The sequence below is a fragment of the Carcharhinus amblyrhynchos genome, chromosome 11 (assembly GCF_965287045.1).
Source record: "Carcharhinus amblyrhynchos chromosome 11, sCarAmb.v2.hapA, whole genome shotgun sequence".
Lineage (NCBI taxonomy): Eukaryota > Metazoa > Chordata > Chondrichthyes > Carcharhiniformes > Carcharhinidae > Carcharhinus > Carcharhinus amblyrhynchos.
In genome coordinates this window covers 87,106,153-87,122,245 of record NC_137334.1, presented here as the reverse complement: position 1 = coordinate 87,122,245, position 16,093 = coordinate 87,106,153, and the positions used below count along the sequence as shown (strand labels likewise).

General features: G+C 46.0%; 1 pseudogene; it reads right to left on the bottom strand.

The window, feature by feature from the left end:
- Nucleotides 1-10,195, bottom strand: part of LOC145350220 (uncharacterized) — a 114,590-nt pseudogene extending 104,395 nt beyond the window's left edge.
- Nucleotides 10,196-16,093: the final 5,898 nt, after the last annotated feature.

The window sequence follows — 16,093 nt, the reverse complement described above, 5'->3', positions numbered from 1 at the left end:
GAGCTAAGCTGGGAATCAAACTCAGGTCCCTGGCACCATGAGGCAGCAGTGCTAACTACTGTGCCACCGTGCTGCCCCAGAAGAGTGATAAATCTCACAACACCAGGTTAAAGTCCAACAGGTTTATTTTGTAGCATTATTTATTTGGTGCTACCATATAAACTGTTGGACTTTAATCTGGTGTTGTGAGACTTCTTACTGCGCCTACCCAGTTCAATGCTAGCATCCCCTTATCATGGCCCCAAAAGAGATTTCAGGAAGATTGAAAAACATCTTTTACCGAGTTAATGGTTCTCCAGCTGCGGTTGATGTTTATCTTGGTGTGTGCCCTCGGTTGCAGCCTGGAGAACACAGAGTTCTGGCTCACAGGGTTTCTCAGGGAACTCAGATTTTCTTATAAGGAGAGGTTGTGTAGGTTGGACCTGTACTCATTGGAGCTTAGAAGAATGAGAGGCGACCCTACTGAGATGTATAGGATTCTCAGGGGGTTTTGACAGAGTAAATACTGAGAGGTTGTTCCCCCCTGTTGGAGAGTCAAGGGCCAGAGGGCAAATCTCAGAGTCAGGGGTCGCCCATGTCAGATAGGGCAAGAAGCCTCACAACACCAGGTTAAAGTCCAACAGCTTTATTTGGAATCACGAGCTTTCGGAGCGCTGCTCCTTCATCAGGTGAGTGGAGAGATGGGTTCACAAACACTTATATAGACAAAGTTTGCCGCACTTGTAAACTACCTCTTCATTGATGAAGGCCCAGCGCTTCTTACTGTGAGACTTCTTACTGTGCCCACCTCAGTCCAACACTGAGGTCTTCACACCATTTAAGATAGGGATGAGGAGGAATTTCTTCTCTCAGAGGGTGGTGAATCTGTGGAATTCTTTACCGCAGAGGCTGGGTCATTAAGTATATTCAAGGCCGAGATAGAGAGATTTTTAATCAGTAAGTAGATCAAGGGTTACGAGATAAGGCAGGAAAGTGGATGTGAGGATTATATCAGATCAACTGGGTTATGGTCTCCTCTCCAGCTGGTTGTGTGATCTTCGCCAGCACATTGGAGCGTTGCTAAGTCAGAGCAGAGAAGATGTGTGTGACATCTGGAGATGAATTCACACAGCCTTTCCCTCTGATCCAACACTCTGTGCAATTTTGTGAAAATTGCAATTTGGAGAAAATTGCATCCAGCATAAAGATGATTCCAGAACTTTACCAGTCTGTTTAAGCCAAGAAGCTGCTGTTTAAATTAACCCCAATAACTGTCAGTGGGCGACAAATAAGTGAAGGAACTGTGGCTTGTGTAATGGAGGGAAGTTCATAGAATCCTACTGCACAGAAAGAGGCCATTCAGCCCATCAGGTCTGCACTGACCACAATCCCACCTACACCCTATCTCCATGCATTTACCATAGCTAGTCCACCTGACACAAAGGGACCATTTAGCTTAACCAATCCACCTATCTTGCAAATCTTTGGACTGTGGGAGGAAGCCAGAGCACACAGAGGAAACCCATGCAGACACAGGGAGAACATGCAAACTCCACACAGTGATCCAAGCTGGGAATCGAACCCAGATCCCTGGTGCCGTGAGGCAGCAGTGCTAACCACTGTGCTATCATGTTGCCCCTAGTTTAATTGAGGGATTCAGAAGGAATTTATTATCAGAATTTTAGCCACATCAATACTGTGACTTCAAGAACGGGCTAGAGGCTGGGAATCCTGCAACAAGTAGCTCATCTTCTGACGTCCCAAAGCCTGTCCAACATCTACAAGGCACAAGTCAGGAGTGTGATGGAGTGCTCTCCACTTGCCTGAATGAGTGCAGTTCCAACAACACCTAATTGCTACTCTTTCCATAAACATTCACTCCCTTCACTACTGACAAGCTGTGGCTGGACTGGAAGAACACACCAAGGCTCCTTAAACGTCACCTTCCAAACCCACAACTGTTAGCATCTAGAATGTCAAGGGCAGCAGACTCCTGGGAGCACCACCACACTCAGCTGCCACACCAAGAACTTCAGTCACCGTTGTAGTCTGGATGTGGGTATAGCAAGGCTCCCAAAAACATGATAATAGGCTCCAAAGACAGCATCTTTTAAACAAACAATCACTACCATCTAGAAAGTCAAGGGCAGCAGATACATGGGAACTTGGATGTTCCCCTTCAAGTCACCCCCCATCCTGACTTTGAACCATATTGCTGTTTCTTCATTGTCGCAGGGTCAAAATCCTGGAACTCCTCCCCAACAGCACTGTGGATGTACCTACACCTCAGGGACTGCTATGGTTCAAAAAGGCAGCTCACCGCCACTTTCTCAAGGTGAATTAGAGATGGACAGTAATCTTGCCACTGACACCCGCATTCCATGAATGAATATTTTTTTAAAAAAATTATTAGCTTATTGAAATGTAGCCACTGATGTAATTTTGAAAACTCTGCAGTCAATTTGTGCACAATGTCACAACAAATAGCAACATGATAATGGCCAAATAACCTGTTTCATCGACGTTGCTCTTCTTCAAAACAGTGCTGTGCAATTTGTTACACCCACGTGAGAGGGTAGACAGGACCTTGGTTTAACGTTTCCTCCACAAGACAGCATCTCTGACAGTGCAGTGCTCCCTCGGTACAGCACTAGGAATGGGCTGTCAGAATTGCGGAGTGGAAATCGAGGAATTTCAGCTTCCCTTTTGCAACGTTTACCATTGTTGGGAGTTTATGCAAGGTAATGAGGCTTGGAAAAGCAGAAATTGTTTCCAAAGATTTTTTTGACCTTGAAAGGGAAAAGAAATCAACTTTTTCTCAATGCCCTGATAATTTCTCCAAAGGTGCTTCTTGCAGTAGTGTCCTGGAGATTAATCTTTCACTCCCAGAGACTCCAGCACAATGCTGGAGGGTTGCCAACTTCGGACAAGCTGTTCACTAAGGTGAGAAAAAAATGCTAGACAGGGTTAATCAATTCATATATTGTAGAGGGTAACTCACACAGACACCAATACTATAGGCAGGAGGAGCTTTCTTTAAAAATTTAGCTCATGGCATGTGAGCATCGCTGACTGAGCCAACATTTATTGCCCCTTCTTGAGGGCATTTGAGTCAACCACATCACTGTGGCTCTGGAGTCCCATGTAGGTCAGACCAGTTAAGGATGGCAGATTTCCTTCCCTAAAGGACATTAATGCCATTTGATTTGATTTATTGTTGTCACACATATTGATCATTGGGGTACAGTGAAAAGCATTGTTCCTTATGCACTATGCAGCCAAAACATACCATTCATAGAATACGTAGGGGAAAAGGAAAGAAGAGGGTGCAGAATAGAGGGTTGCAGTTACAGATCGGGTGAAGAGAAAGGTCAGTTTTGGTTGGTACATTCAAAAGCTGTTCTTGATCCTTATTCTCAGACTTTTGTATCTTTTTCCTGATGGAAGAAGGTGGAAAAGAGTATGTTCAGAGTGCTTGGGGGTCTTTGATTATGCTGGCTGCTTTTCCAAGGCAGTTGGAAATGTGGATAGAGTCAATGGAGGGAGGTTAGTTTGCATGATGGATTAACATAGAAACATAGAAATCCTACAGTACAGAAAGAGGCCATTCGGCCCATCGAGTCTGCACTGACCACAATTCCACCCAGACCCTACCCCCATATCTCTACATATTTACACACTAATCCCTCTAACCTATTCATCTCAGGACACTAAGGGCAATTTTAGCACGGCCAATTAACCTAACCCGCACATCTTTGGATTGGTGCGGTGGGATTCAATCCAAGTCCCCAGAGCATTACGCTTTGTCTCTAGATTACCAATCCAGTGATATTACCACTAAACCACTGCCTCCCCTGTATATCCAAGTTTTACACATTAGTTTTACGTATAAGTGACTGATTAGAACGTTGGCCTCGCTGCCCCGTGGAGTAGGTGAGGTGAAGATGCATTTAAGGAGGAACTGGATAAACACATGAGGGAAAGAGGAATCGATGGCTACGTTGATGGGATGACGGGAAGCAGGGTGAGAGAAGGGTGTGGAGCATCAGCATTAACTGAACCAGTTTGGCCAAATGGCTTGTATCTGTGCTGTAAATTCAACATAAGTCTATGTAATCGAGAAACCAAAGCGTTACACTCTGTTACAACTCAGTAAACATCTGGCTGATCCCTCAGAAGACACTTGTAGAGATGTCCTTTACCAGTAGCAACTGCAGGCTAAGGTTAGAGTGAATAGAGTAGGCTGCTGAAGTGGAACTTTTTTTTGCACTAGCCTGAATGTCCCACCGCTGGCAGACACCACCTCCATTTGACCCTTCCTGGGAATGTGTCAATATCATAAAACTAGTCGGGCATTATCCCCCTGAATCTGGATTGTGCAGCACCTGGAATCTTCCGTAACAGCTTGACCCAGATTCCCATACTGAAAACTGGGTTTGTGGGACCTGTAGTTTGACACCTGAGTACGGTTTGCATGAACGAGGTTTTCTGCATCAGATTGAACCCAGTTCCCCACCTCCCCACTGTCGCTGCTGCTTACAGTAGTTTTTCTGCACATCATTGGTACGTGTCCACTGATGTGGGAATCAAAGGGTTAATATGATTAATATGCGTTACAAAATTAGTTATAGTCCCGAAAGCTGTCTCCCTCGCTGTATATTTTCCACCAGAACCTTTGGCCTACACATCTGCTGTTGTTTTTCTACATGTAAATGGAGTTGAAGGTACTATAGCTCATAAGCTTAAGTCTTTTCCATTTCCCTAGCCTGCTTAGCTGCGGGAATATGGCAATGCGTGTTTATAAGGAACATGTGAAGGCTATGGACAGAATAGACATGCTCTGGCCTGCAGCCAGCTGAGCCAGGTACTATACACGGTTGTAACTATTGTTTTGAGAAGCTTTGGTTTGCTGAAGCAACCCCTTCCTTGTAATTCATTGTTGGGACATGGGTGTCGCTGGCTGGGCCAGCATTTATTGCCCATCCCTATTTACCCCTGAGAAGGTGGTGGTGAGCCACTTTCTTGAATCGCTGCAGTCCACGTGCTGTGGGTCGACCCACAATGCCCATAGGGAGGGAATTCCAGGATTTTGACCCCAGCGACTGCGCAGGAACGGCCGATATATTTCCAAGTCGGGACATTGAGTGGCTTGGAGGGGAGCTTGCAGGTGGTGCTGTCCCCATGTACCTGCTGCCCTTGTCCTTCTAGATGGAAGTGGTCGTGGATTTGGAAGGTGCCGTTTCAGGATCTTTGGTGAACTGCTGCAGTGCATCTTGTCGATAGTACACACTGCTGCTACTGAGCGTCCCATAACAACTGCACTCTTACTGCCGCTGAATGCCCTGAGCCGTGACCACGCTGGCTATTCCTTCTGTGTCACCAATGGTGCCGATAATATTGGAAGGAGAAACAACATTAACTGAATTCTTTCCTCTCAAACCACTCTGCCACCTGTATCCACAACCTGCTCAAACTCTGCAGGGCAATTCTAGTATCACTGGTATAAAACCTGATTCACAAACTGCCAATCGATCCTTTCTGTACTGAAACACGCGATTATCTATCTAATCCTGAATCCACCATGGGAGTTGCTTCATTGCGTTCCTGGTTGATCCTGAGCTCAACTCTGGAGCTGAAGGGTTAAATTTCTCAGGGGAGATTGTGAAATAACTGCTGAGAGGCCAGTGACCTGTCAACAAGATGGATTTATGTCCAATGGTTTGTCACACTCAGGCAGCTACTTCCCGGTACAGAGTATTCATCCCGGGTGCCAGAGACCTGGACACTCCTGTCTCTGTAGAGTTCCCTGATTGGGCAGCATTAACATGCCTCAATTAAGGAGCTTAAACTCCAGCAGGTCCAACTCATGGAGCTGGTTGAAGTGATTACAGATTGAAGAAGCCAGGTTCTTTTCTCTATGGACAGTGATGTTTAAGGCAATGAAAGGGTTTAATAGTTTAAGCATCAAAGACCCAAACTAAGTGCCATAAACACAAGATGGGATAATAGGAAGTCCAGGAGAAACCTTAAGCACAGAGCACTTCCTCCCACAGTCCGAAAGATGCGCTGGTTAGGTCCATTGGCCGTGCTAAATTCTCCCTCAGTGTACAAGAACAGGTGTCAGAGTGTAGCAACCAGGAGATTTTCACAGTAACTTCATTGCAATGTTATTGTAAGCCGACATTAATAAAAAACTTTAAACTTTAAATATAACACTTTCCCACAAGGAGTAGTTGAGACAAATAGCTTTGGTTCACTTACGGAGTGGTTAAGTAAAGACATAGAATCATATAATCTTGACAAGGGCAGAAGAGGCCATTCAGCCCATAAAGTCTTCATTGAATCCCTGACAGATTATCTTATTCAGGCCCTCTCCGCCATCCTATCCCTGTCACCCCATGCATTTACCGTGACTGATCCACACACCTTTACGGAACAAATTTAGCATGGCCAATCCACCTAACCTGCACACCTTTGGAAACCAGAGCACCCAGAGGAAACGCACGCAGAGAACGTGCAGACTCCACACAGACAGGCCAGAATCAAACCCTGGTCCCTGCAAACGCGAGTGCGAAAGGAATGGAAGAGTGTTAAATGAAGAAGGGCGTGTGGAGGCTCAAGTGGTACAATAAACACTGGCATGGACCCTGGTGGGCCGAATGGTCTGTGCCTGTGCTTCCATTGCCTTGTATTACCTTGTAGCAGAAGAGGTTAGTCTTTTCAAAGCCATCCCTCACATTATATGATTCCCAACCTGAAAGGGGACAATATATAAAACAGTTCGTGCAAACAGTAAGGATAATTGAAAAGGAAATCACAGGGTCTCATTGATCAGAAATTCATCAGCCCTTTCTCTGCCTAATTAAGTTATACGATTAGAGCCATCTGCTGTCTGTATCTAACCTTCAATAAGAATTTCTGGACTAAAAAGAGGTTAAATAGGTTACACAGACTGAGTAATGATATTCTGAGAAAGAGTTAGAGTTAAGGAATAAATTGTTTATTGCTGAAAAAAAGAGACATCTTGTCGAAGCTTTTCATCTTGCACTCATCAGGGCAAATGCAAGAATGTCAAATTTCAAACAATCACAAAAAACAAGGCACAGGGGAATAGGGTGCGGGTTGTTAGACAGGTTGACCCAGATTGGCTGAGGCATTGCCAGGTTGGTGAGAGGCAGACGGTGGATCTTTCAGCTTACTCCAGAGACTCTCCTTAAGTCACTAGCCCGCCCCAGCGTGATTTGTGCCCCTGTGTTTTTTTAAAAATCTTTTAAAAGTCTTATTTTATTTAACAAGGATCTATAGGCTCCCGAGGATTCCAGGTAACTCAAAAAGCAGCAAATTCCTTTCATTTGTGGGATTTTCAGGCCACACCTGTCCAAAACTAGAAAATAATGCCCGATGTCAACAGGCCTTTGCATGGTCTGCCCTCCGCCAGCTACAATTCCCGTGGTGAGAGGGATGGGAAAACTTAGGACCCTTGTTGGAGTTCTACTGCCCCACCTGCCCGGGAATCAGAGCGGGCGAGGGGAGGACAATGGGAAGGTCCGATTACCTCGGGCAGGATTTTCCAGTCTTGGGTTGAACGCGGCCATAAAATTCCGTCCCCTATATCTGAGTGTGTGTCACTTCTAGTGAGCGTAAGTGAGCAACGTTACGAGTTTGACTGATTATCTTAAGTTGGATGTTAGTGTAGCTATTAGCACACTCAGGATTGGTCAACCAATGCTGCCCAATCACACCTAACAGTCAATGTTGTGGGCTTTGGAAGTGCGGGCTGGTTGAGTACCATGTGTATTCTGCTTCTCATGGCAACCAAAGGAACAAGTTGTTTTATTCTATCAATCTATCACTGGATTGGATGTCCTATCTAATCTGACATTGAAATTCACATACATCATTGTGTGATGGGCATAGATTAGAATCCCTACAGTGCAGAAGGAGGCCATTTGGCCCATTGAGTCTGTACCAACCACAATCCCATCCAGATCCTATTCCTGTAACCCCACACATTTACCCTGTTAATCCCTGTGACACTAGGGTAAATGGCCAATCACCTAACCCACACATCTTTGGACTGTGGGAGAAAACCAGAGCTCCCAGAGGAAACCCACGCAGACACAGGGAGAACGTGCAAACTCTACACTGACAGTGACTCGAAGCCGAATTGAACCTGGGTCCCTGGTGCTGTGAGGCAGTAGTGCTAACCACTGTGCCATCGTGCTGCCAGTAAATTGTTTCTTTGATTGGCGTAGCATTAATTCCCTTTACATTGAGCATGGAAGCTCAGATGAAGAGCAGCCCTGCACCATTTCCCTTCGCACTTAGTGGGTGAATCTTCTGTGTTTTATAACATGAGAGGTGTTAATGGCAGCGAGAGGGTTAGTTGGACATCAGCATTAACAGCAAACTAGTTCAAGTTCAGGTAGAGCAAGGGTTAGGTAAAGAAACAATAGCGGCATTGTATAATTCCATGTTAACATGCTTTAGGGCCAACTTGGAATCAACAATCTCACTCCTGACGATGGAGATTTCTGGTATGGAGTTAATTCTTGACTGCTGATTCAGGACAAGTAGACCAGGGTTCCGCTATTGGCTAACTAGTCAACGTGGTTTAGTGAGGGATTAAAAACATAAGAAATAGAAGTAGGCCTAGGCCATATTGCTCCTTGAGTCTGGAACACCACTCAATAAGATCACAGAATCCATAGAATATCTACAATGCAGAAGGAGGCCATTCAGCCCATCGAGTGTGCACTGACTCTCCAAAGGAGCATCATACCCAGGCCGAGCCCCCCACCTTATCCACATAACCCTGCCCATTTACCATGGCAAATCCATCTAACCCATACAACCCTGGACACCAAGGACAATTTAACATGGCCAATCTCGACATTTTCAGACTAATCTTCCATTGCCCTCCCTCTGGAGTCTTTTATTGCCCATGGGTCTTTATTGAGACTCTATCCGGATCTCTTCCAGTTTTCCTATTCGTAGCCACTTTTCTTGTATGTACCATTTTAAGTGCATTGTCGCTTTATGATAGTGAACGATTTTTGTTTTTGTTCATTCATGGGATTCTTCTTTGGCTGGCCAGCATTTATTGCCCACCCCTAGCTGCCCTTGGAGGGCAGTTGAGAGTCAACCACGTTGCTGTGGCTCTGGAGTCACATGTAGGCCAGACCAGGTAAGGATGGCAGATTTCCTTCCCTAAAGGGTATTAGTGAATCAAATGGGTTTTTCCAGACAATCGACAATGGTTTTGTGGTCATCAGTAGATTCTTACTTCCAGATATATTTTATTGAATTCAAATTCCACCATCTGCTGTGGCAGGATTCGAAACCAGGTGCCTAGAACGTGAGCTGAGATTCCAGGTTGATAGTCTAGCGATAATACCACTAGGGCATCACCTCTCCTTTAATGTCAAGCTGTCACTGTAGTTGTCAGGCTTTTGCACTGTGAGTTTCCTGCACTTTTTGGGCTTTGGTAGGCATCCTTTAAACTTTTAAACATTTACTACACAGCATTTTTGAAACACTGCGGCCTTTCTTCAATTTTTTGCCCTGCACACTGACCCACCTCATAGATTCTTCATCATTGTGGGTAATTTTCTTTTGGGAAGCTTTTGAAGATAGAAGTCTACGAGATTATGAGGGGTCTGGACAGAGTGGATAGTCAGAAGCTTTTTCCCAGGGTGGAAGAGTCAATTACCAGGGGGCCCAGGTTTAAGGTGTGAGGGGCAAGGTTTAAAGGAGATGTACGAGGCAAGTTTTTTTACACAGAGAGTGGTGGGTGCCTGGAACTCGCTGCCGGGGGAGGTAGTGGAAGCAGATACGATAGTGACTTTTAAGGGGCATCTTGACAAATACATGAATAGGATGGGGATAGAAGGATATGGTCCCCGGAAGGGTAGGGGGCTTTAGTTCAGATGGGCAGCATGGTCGGTGCAGGCTTGGAGTTGAGAGGGTTGGCTTATGAGGAGAGACTTGGAGGGCCGAAGGGCCTGTTCCTGCACTGTAATATTCTTTATTCTTTCCAGAGGGGTTTATTTTCCCCTGTGCTTTTTTCTGAATTCTGTTGTGATCGTGTCTGTTCTCTCCATTGCAAAAGCTTCCAAACTATCTCAGGACAGCAGCGATTACTTCCTCTTTTTCGCTCTTCGCTCTGTGGGGGAGGGCTTCTCAGCTGTTGGGCGATCAGATATTTCTTTTCCATCTGAAGCAAAAGCCCCTTCTGCTCCAATTGCCATTTCTCAGAGAGAAATCTTCAGAGTAGCGGTGATTGATTGTTTCTGTTTCAGCTCTGCGGCCTCTGCTTTTAATCTTTCTCTCCCTATGCTCTGCAGGCACCTCCATTTCACTCTGCCAGCTTCATAACCAAATGCCAGGGGAGTTTCTGCTGCTACCTTTTAGGCAGCGGGTTCCAGATCCCCCCCTCCCAACCAGCCTCATGGTGAAAATCCCCCCCCACATAAGACCATAAGAACTAGGAGCAGGAGGTGGCAACCTGGTCTCTCGAGCCTGCTCCGCCATTCAATAAGTCCATGGCTGACCTTCTCGTGGACTCAGCTCCACTTACCCGCCCGCTCACCATAACCCTTAACTCCTCTACTTTTCAAAAATTTATCTATCCTTGCCTTAAAAACATTCAACGAGGTAGCCTCAACTGCTTCACTGGGCAGGGAATTCTACAGGTTCACAACCCTTTGGAGTTCCCCCTCAACTCAGTCCTAAATCTGCTCCCCCGTATTTTGAGCCACGCTCCCTAGTTCTAGTTTCACCCACCAGTGGGAACAACCCCCTTGCTTCTATCCTATCTACTCCTTTTATATATTTCTATAAGATTCTATATAATTCCCCTACGAATCCCCTCTAAAATTCTAACCTTTCCTACTAAAACAATGCTGCCCCAGTTATGAATCCCATTGGCAACTGAGGGGAGCTCTTCCTCTGCACTGTATCCAGGTCCCTTTTAGTTTTATACACTAATTAGTTCTCTCCAGACCTTCCCCTTTTCAAGGGAACCTGAAACTTACCTAATCCTTTCTCATTACTTGAACTCTCCAGCACCCTCCATAACCAAAGCTGAAAATGCTGGAAAATCTCAGCAGGTCTTTGATTTGATTTGATTTATTATTGTCACATGTATTAAAATACAGTGAAAAGTACTGTTTCTTTGCACGCGCTATACAGACAAAACATACCATTCGTAGAGAAGGAAATGAGAGAGCGCAGAATGTAGTGTTACAGTCACAGCTAGAGAAAGATCAACTTAATGTGAGTTAGGTCCATTCCCTCCTGACAACAGGAGGGACGAAGCTGTTCTTGAGGCAGTTGGTACGTGACTTCAGACTTTTGTACCTTTTTCCCGACAAAAGAAAGTGGAAGGGAGAATGTCTGGGATGGGTAGGGTCCTTAATTATGCTGGCTGACAGTATCTGTCAGGACGATGACATCCTGACTTGAATCATTAGCTCCATTCTCTCTCCAGACCTGCTGAGATTTTCCAGCATTTTCCGTTTTTGTTTCAGATTCCAGCATCTGCAGCATTTTGCTTTGACCTCAGCATTCTCGATAATCTCCTCTGTACCCTCTTTTTATGTGATCATTTCTTCCCTGCAGTGGGGTGACCGCACTGGCATGCAGTACTCCATCCCTGGCCTAAATGGGCAGCACAGTAGCACTGTGGTTAGCACTGCTGCTTCATGGCTCCAGGGACCTGGGTTCGATTCCCGGCTTGGGTCACTGTCTGTGTGGAGTTTGCAAATTCTCCTCGTGTCTGCACGGGTTTCCTCCGGGTGCTTTGGTTTCCTCCCACAGTCCAAAGGTGTGCGGGTTAGGTTGATTGATCATGCTAAAAATTGCCCCCTAGAGCCCTGAGATGCATAGGTTAGAGGGATTAGTGGGCAAATATGTAGGGAAAAGGGGGCTACATATTTACCCACTAATCCCTGGGTGGGATTGTGGTCGGTGCAGACTCAATGGGCCAAATGGCCCCTTTCTACACTCTAGGGTTTCAATGATTCTTTGAAATGGTTATAATAACTTCAATCAGGTGATTGAGATTGGCCTATTGGAATATGAACTCCCTGATTAAGGAACCAAGTGATGGACCGATCAGGGAGTCTTTGCCTTGTAGTTAACCGGGTGTGCCAGTTCCTCTGATACCCCCTGGGAGTAGGCTGCTAACTGCTAGCACTCTGTATACCAATATTAGAGTTTGCAAATTAGAGAATTTGGGTGAAGAGACTTCTGCTTCCAAAGGCTTATTACATTGGTGATCCTCCCTGCTCATATAATCTATACCCTGACTAATAAAGGCCCTGACTAATAAACCCCATGTGCCTTCCTAATCATTTTATCCTCCACACCAGCCACTTTCATGGAACTTTGGAGGTGCATTTAATTGAAGGCCCTTCTGTTGGTCTACACTCTTCAATATCCTCCCACTTATTGTGTATTGCCATGCTTTGTTAACCTTCCCCTAAATCGCCTCTCCTGCTAAACCGCATTTTAGTTCTTTATGAGTAGGTGGCACAGTGGCACAGTGATTAGCACTGCTGCCCCGCAGCGCCAGGGACCTGGGTTCAATTCCAGCCTCGGGTGATTGTCTGTGCGCAGTTTGCACATTCTCCCTGTTTCTGCGTGGATTTCCTCCAAGAGGCGCGGTTTCTTCCCACAGTCCAAAGATGTGTTAGGTGGATTGGCCATGCTAAATTGCCCCTTAGGGAGTTAGCAGAGTAAAGATGTAGGGTCATGGTGTGGGATCGATGGGCCAAATGGCCTCTTTCTGCACTTTAGGGATTCTTTGATTCCAGTCTTAAGAATGTCACGTATATTGCTACAGGAGTGAAGCTTTGTGCTCCATATCAGTCGAATAGTCTCTCTAAGGGTCATATGAATTTGGAATGTTAACTCGGTTTCTCTCTCCACAGATGTGGCCAGACTTGCTGAGTTTCTCTACCACTTTCTGTTTTTATCTTATGAATTATAAATAGTGTCTCTGGTCATGTAGATTTTTCAGATTTGGGCTGGAGTCTGTGAGCATTGTATAGATGAGACAAAAGAAACTAATTGCAAAACCCCAGAAGAAGATTCCACGGATATCCTAACTCATTCTGGACTAAGGGCGAATTTGATTGGAACACTTGTAGCAGAAATATGTGAAGAATTGTGGAGCGGAGACAATTCTCTCCACTTTCACCGCAATTCAGCTGTGTGCAATTTAAGCCAGAAGATGGTGAAAATACCTTTCAGCTCTGTTTTGATGTATGGTTCAAGATTCAGTGCCTTGTACACCTTTCTCACACCGAGTAAAGAGGCTAATCGGTGCCTCTGGGACACATAACTAACAAACCCAGCCTGACGGCAGAAACCATCGAGGTATTATTACAGCCACGTGCTCCATTGACATGTAAATGAGGTCAAGATCCACAGGATATAACAGGGCAATTTGTGATAGATGATTCCAGAAGGTCCCGGCCAGCTGCATCCCGGTTCCTGCAGCCAAGAGTGCAAATGTGACTGAAAACTCATTTCACGTCAGCTGGGTTTGGATTGATAGCACGTTTGGCTCTGAAGCAAGAAACCTCTCTCTCTCTCTCTGCAGTCTCATTTCAGGGCTTCAGCACATTGCTTCGACAGGGAGCGCAGTAGGGGGAGGGGAGGGGGGGGGGTGACATTGCACTTTCGCAGGTTCTGTCTACTCGTTCCGACAGATGAACAGGGAATTCTGCTGTGTTCACGGCCAACACCTTCATGTTTAAATCCCTTCGTCATCTCCCCTCTCCGTACCCACAGACACTGGCCCGTACGCGTCCCCTCCCTGACGTTGGTGCCCTTGTGACTCCAGCAGTCTAAGTCCCATCATCTCATTGAAACTTAGGAAATTCTAACAGGGTTAGTCAGGAAAGATTCCGAGAGGATGTTCCCGATGGTGTGGGAGTCGAGAACTAGGCGTCATAGTTTGAGGATAAAGGAAACCTTTTAGGTGAGGGGAAATTTCATTACCCAGTGAGTGGTGAATGTGTGGAATTCACGGAAAATAGTTGAGGCCAAAATGTATTTTTGTTTGTTTGTTTAGTTATTCATGTCACAAGTAGGCTTACATTAACACTGCAATGAAGTCACGGCGAAAATCCCCCAGTCGCCACACTCCGGTGCCCGTTCGGGTAAGAACATAAGAAATAGGAGCAGGAGTAGGCCATCTAGCCCTTCGAGCCTGCCCTGCCATTCAATAAGATCATGGCTGATCTGTCGTGGCTCAGTTCCACATTCCCGCCCTCTCCCCATAACCCTTAATCCCCTCTCTTATCAAAAACCCATCAACCCGCGTCTTAAAAATATTTAGCGAGGCAGCCTCCACCACTTCAACGGGCAGAGAGTTCCAGAGATTCACCACCCTTTGAGTGAAGAAGTTCCTCCTCAACTCCGTTCTAAACCGCACCCCCCTTTATCTTGAGGCTGTGCCCCCTAGTCCTACTATCCTTTCTGAGCGGGAAGAGTCTCTCCACCTCTATCCTATCCATCCCATTCATCATCTTATACGTCTCAATGAGATCTCCCCTCATTCTTCTAAACTCTAACGAGTACAAGCCTAATTTATTCAGCCTCTCCTCATAGCTCAACCCCCTCAACTCCGGCATCAGCCTAGTAAACCTCCTCTGCACTCCCTCCAAGGCCAAAATATCCTTGCGTAAGTACGGCGCCCAAAACTGCACACAATACTCCAGCTGCGGCCTCACCAATGCCCTATACAGCCGCAGCAAGACCTCCCTACTTTTATATTCAATCCCCCTCGCTATGAAGGCCAGCATCCCATTCGCCTTCCTGACCACCTGCTGCACCTGCAAGCTGGGTTTTTGCGACTCATGCACAAGGACCCCGAGGTCCCTCTGCACCGTCGCCTGCTGCAGTTTTTCGCTACGTAAGTAATAATAAAGTGGACCACCTCACACTTGCCAAGATTAAATTCCATTTGCCGTTTCCTGGCCCATTCGCCCAGCCTATCTAGATCCTTCTGTACACTCTCCACACCCTCCGCACAATTTGCCGTTCCACCAATCTTGGTGTCATCAGCAAATTTCGACACCCTACACTCGGTTCCCTCCTCCAGATCATCTATATAAATGGTAAAAAGCTGAGGCCCCAGCACCGACCCCTGGGGCACTCCACTAGTCACCATCCGCCAATCCGAATAGCACCCATTGACCCCCACTCTCTGCCTCCTATTTGATAACCAATCCTCTATCCACACTAACACCCTACCCCCAACTCCATGTCCCCTGACCTTCTGCAATAACCTCTTGTGAGGTACCTTGTCAAACGCCTTCTGAAAATCAAGAAAGACCACATCCACCGGCTCTCCTCTATCCACCGCCCTAGACACATCCTCATTGAACTCCAGTAAATTTGTCAGACACGACTTCCCTTTAACAAAACCGTGCTGCGTCTGCTCTATCAAGCAATTCCCCTCAAGATGCCTCACTATTTCCTCCTTGATGACGGATTCTAACATTTTACCTACAACAGACGTTAAACTAACCGGCCTATAATTCCCTGCCTTTTGCCTGGCACCCTTCTTAAACAACGGCGTAACATTAGCCATTTTCCAATCTTCCGGCACTTCCCCGGAATCCAGCGACGTCTGGAAAATAACCACCAAGGCATCCACTATCACCTCCGCCATTTCTTTCAGGACCCTCGGATGCATTCCATCCGGTCCTGGGGACTTGTCCACAATCAGCCCCCTCCAGTCTGCCGAGCACCGCCTCTCTAGTAACAGTAATGTCATTAAGACTCTCCATTCCTATCACTTTTCCATCTCTAACACCCGGCAAATTATTCACATCCTCCTCCGTGAAGACAGAAACAAAAAAGTTATTCAAGACCTCAGCCATATCCCCATCCCCCTACCACTAAGTCCCCTTTCTCATCCTCTAAGGGACCAACGTTCACCCTAGCCAGCCTCTTCCTTTTTATATATTTATAAAAACTCTTGCTGTCCTTTTTTATATTAAGCGCCAGCCCAGCTTCATAGTTTATCCTACCCTTCTTTATCAACTTCTTTGTCAATCTTTGTTGACATTTAAACCTCTCCCAATCCTCTTCTCGC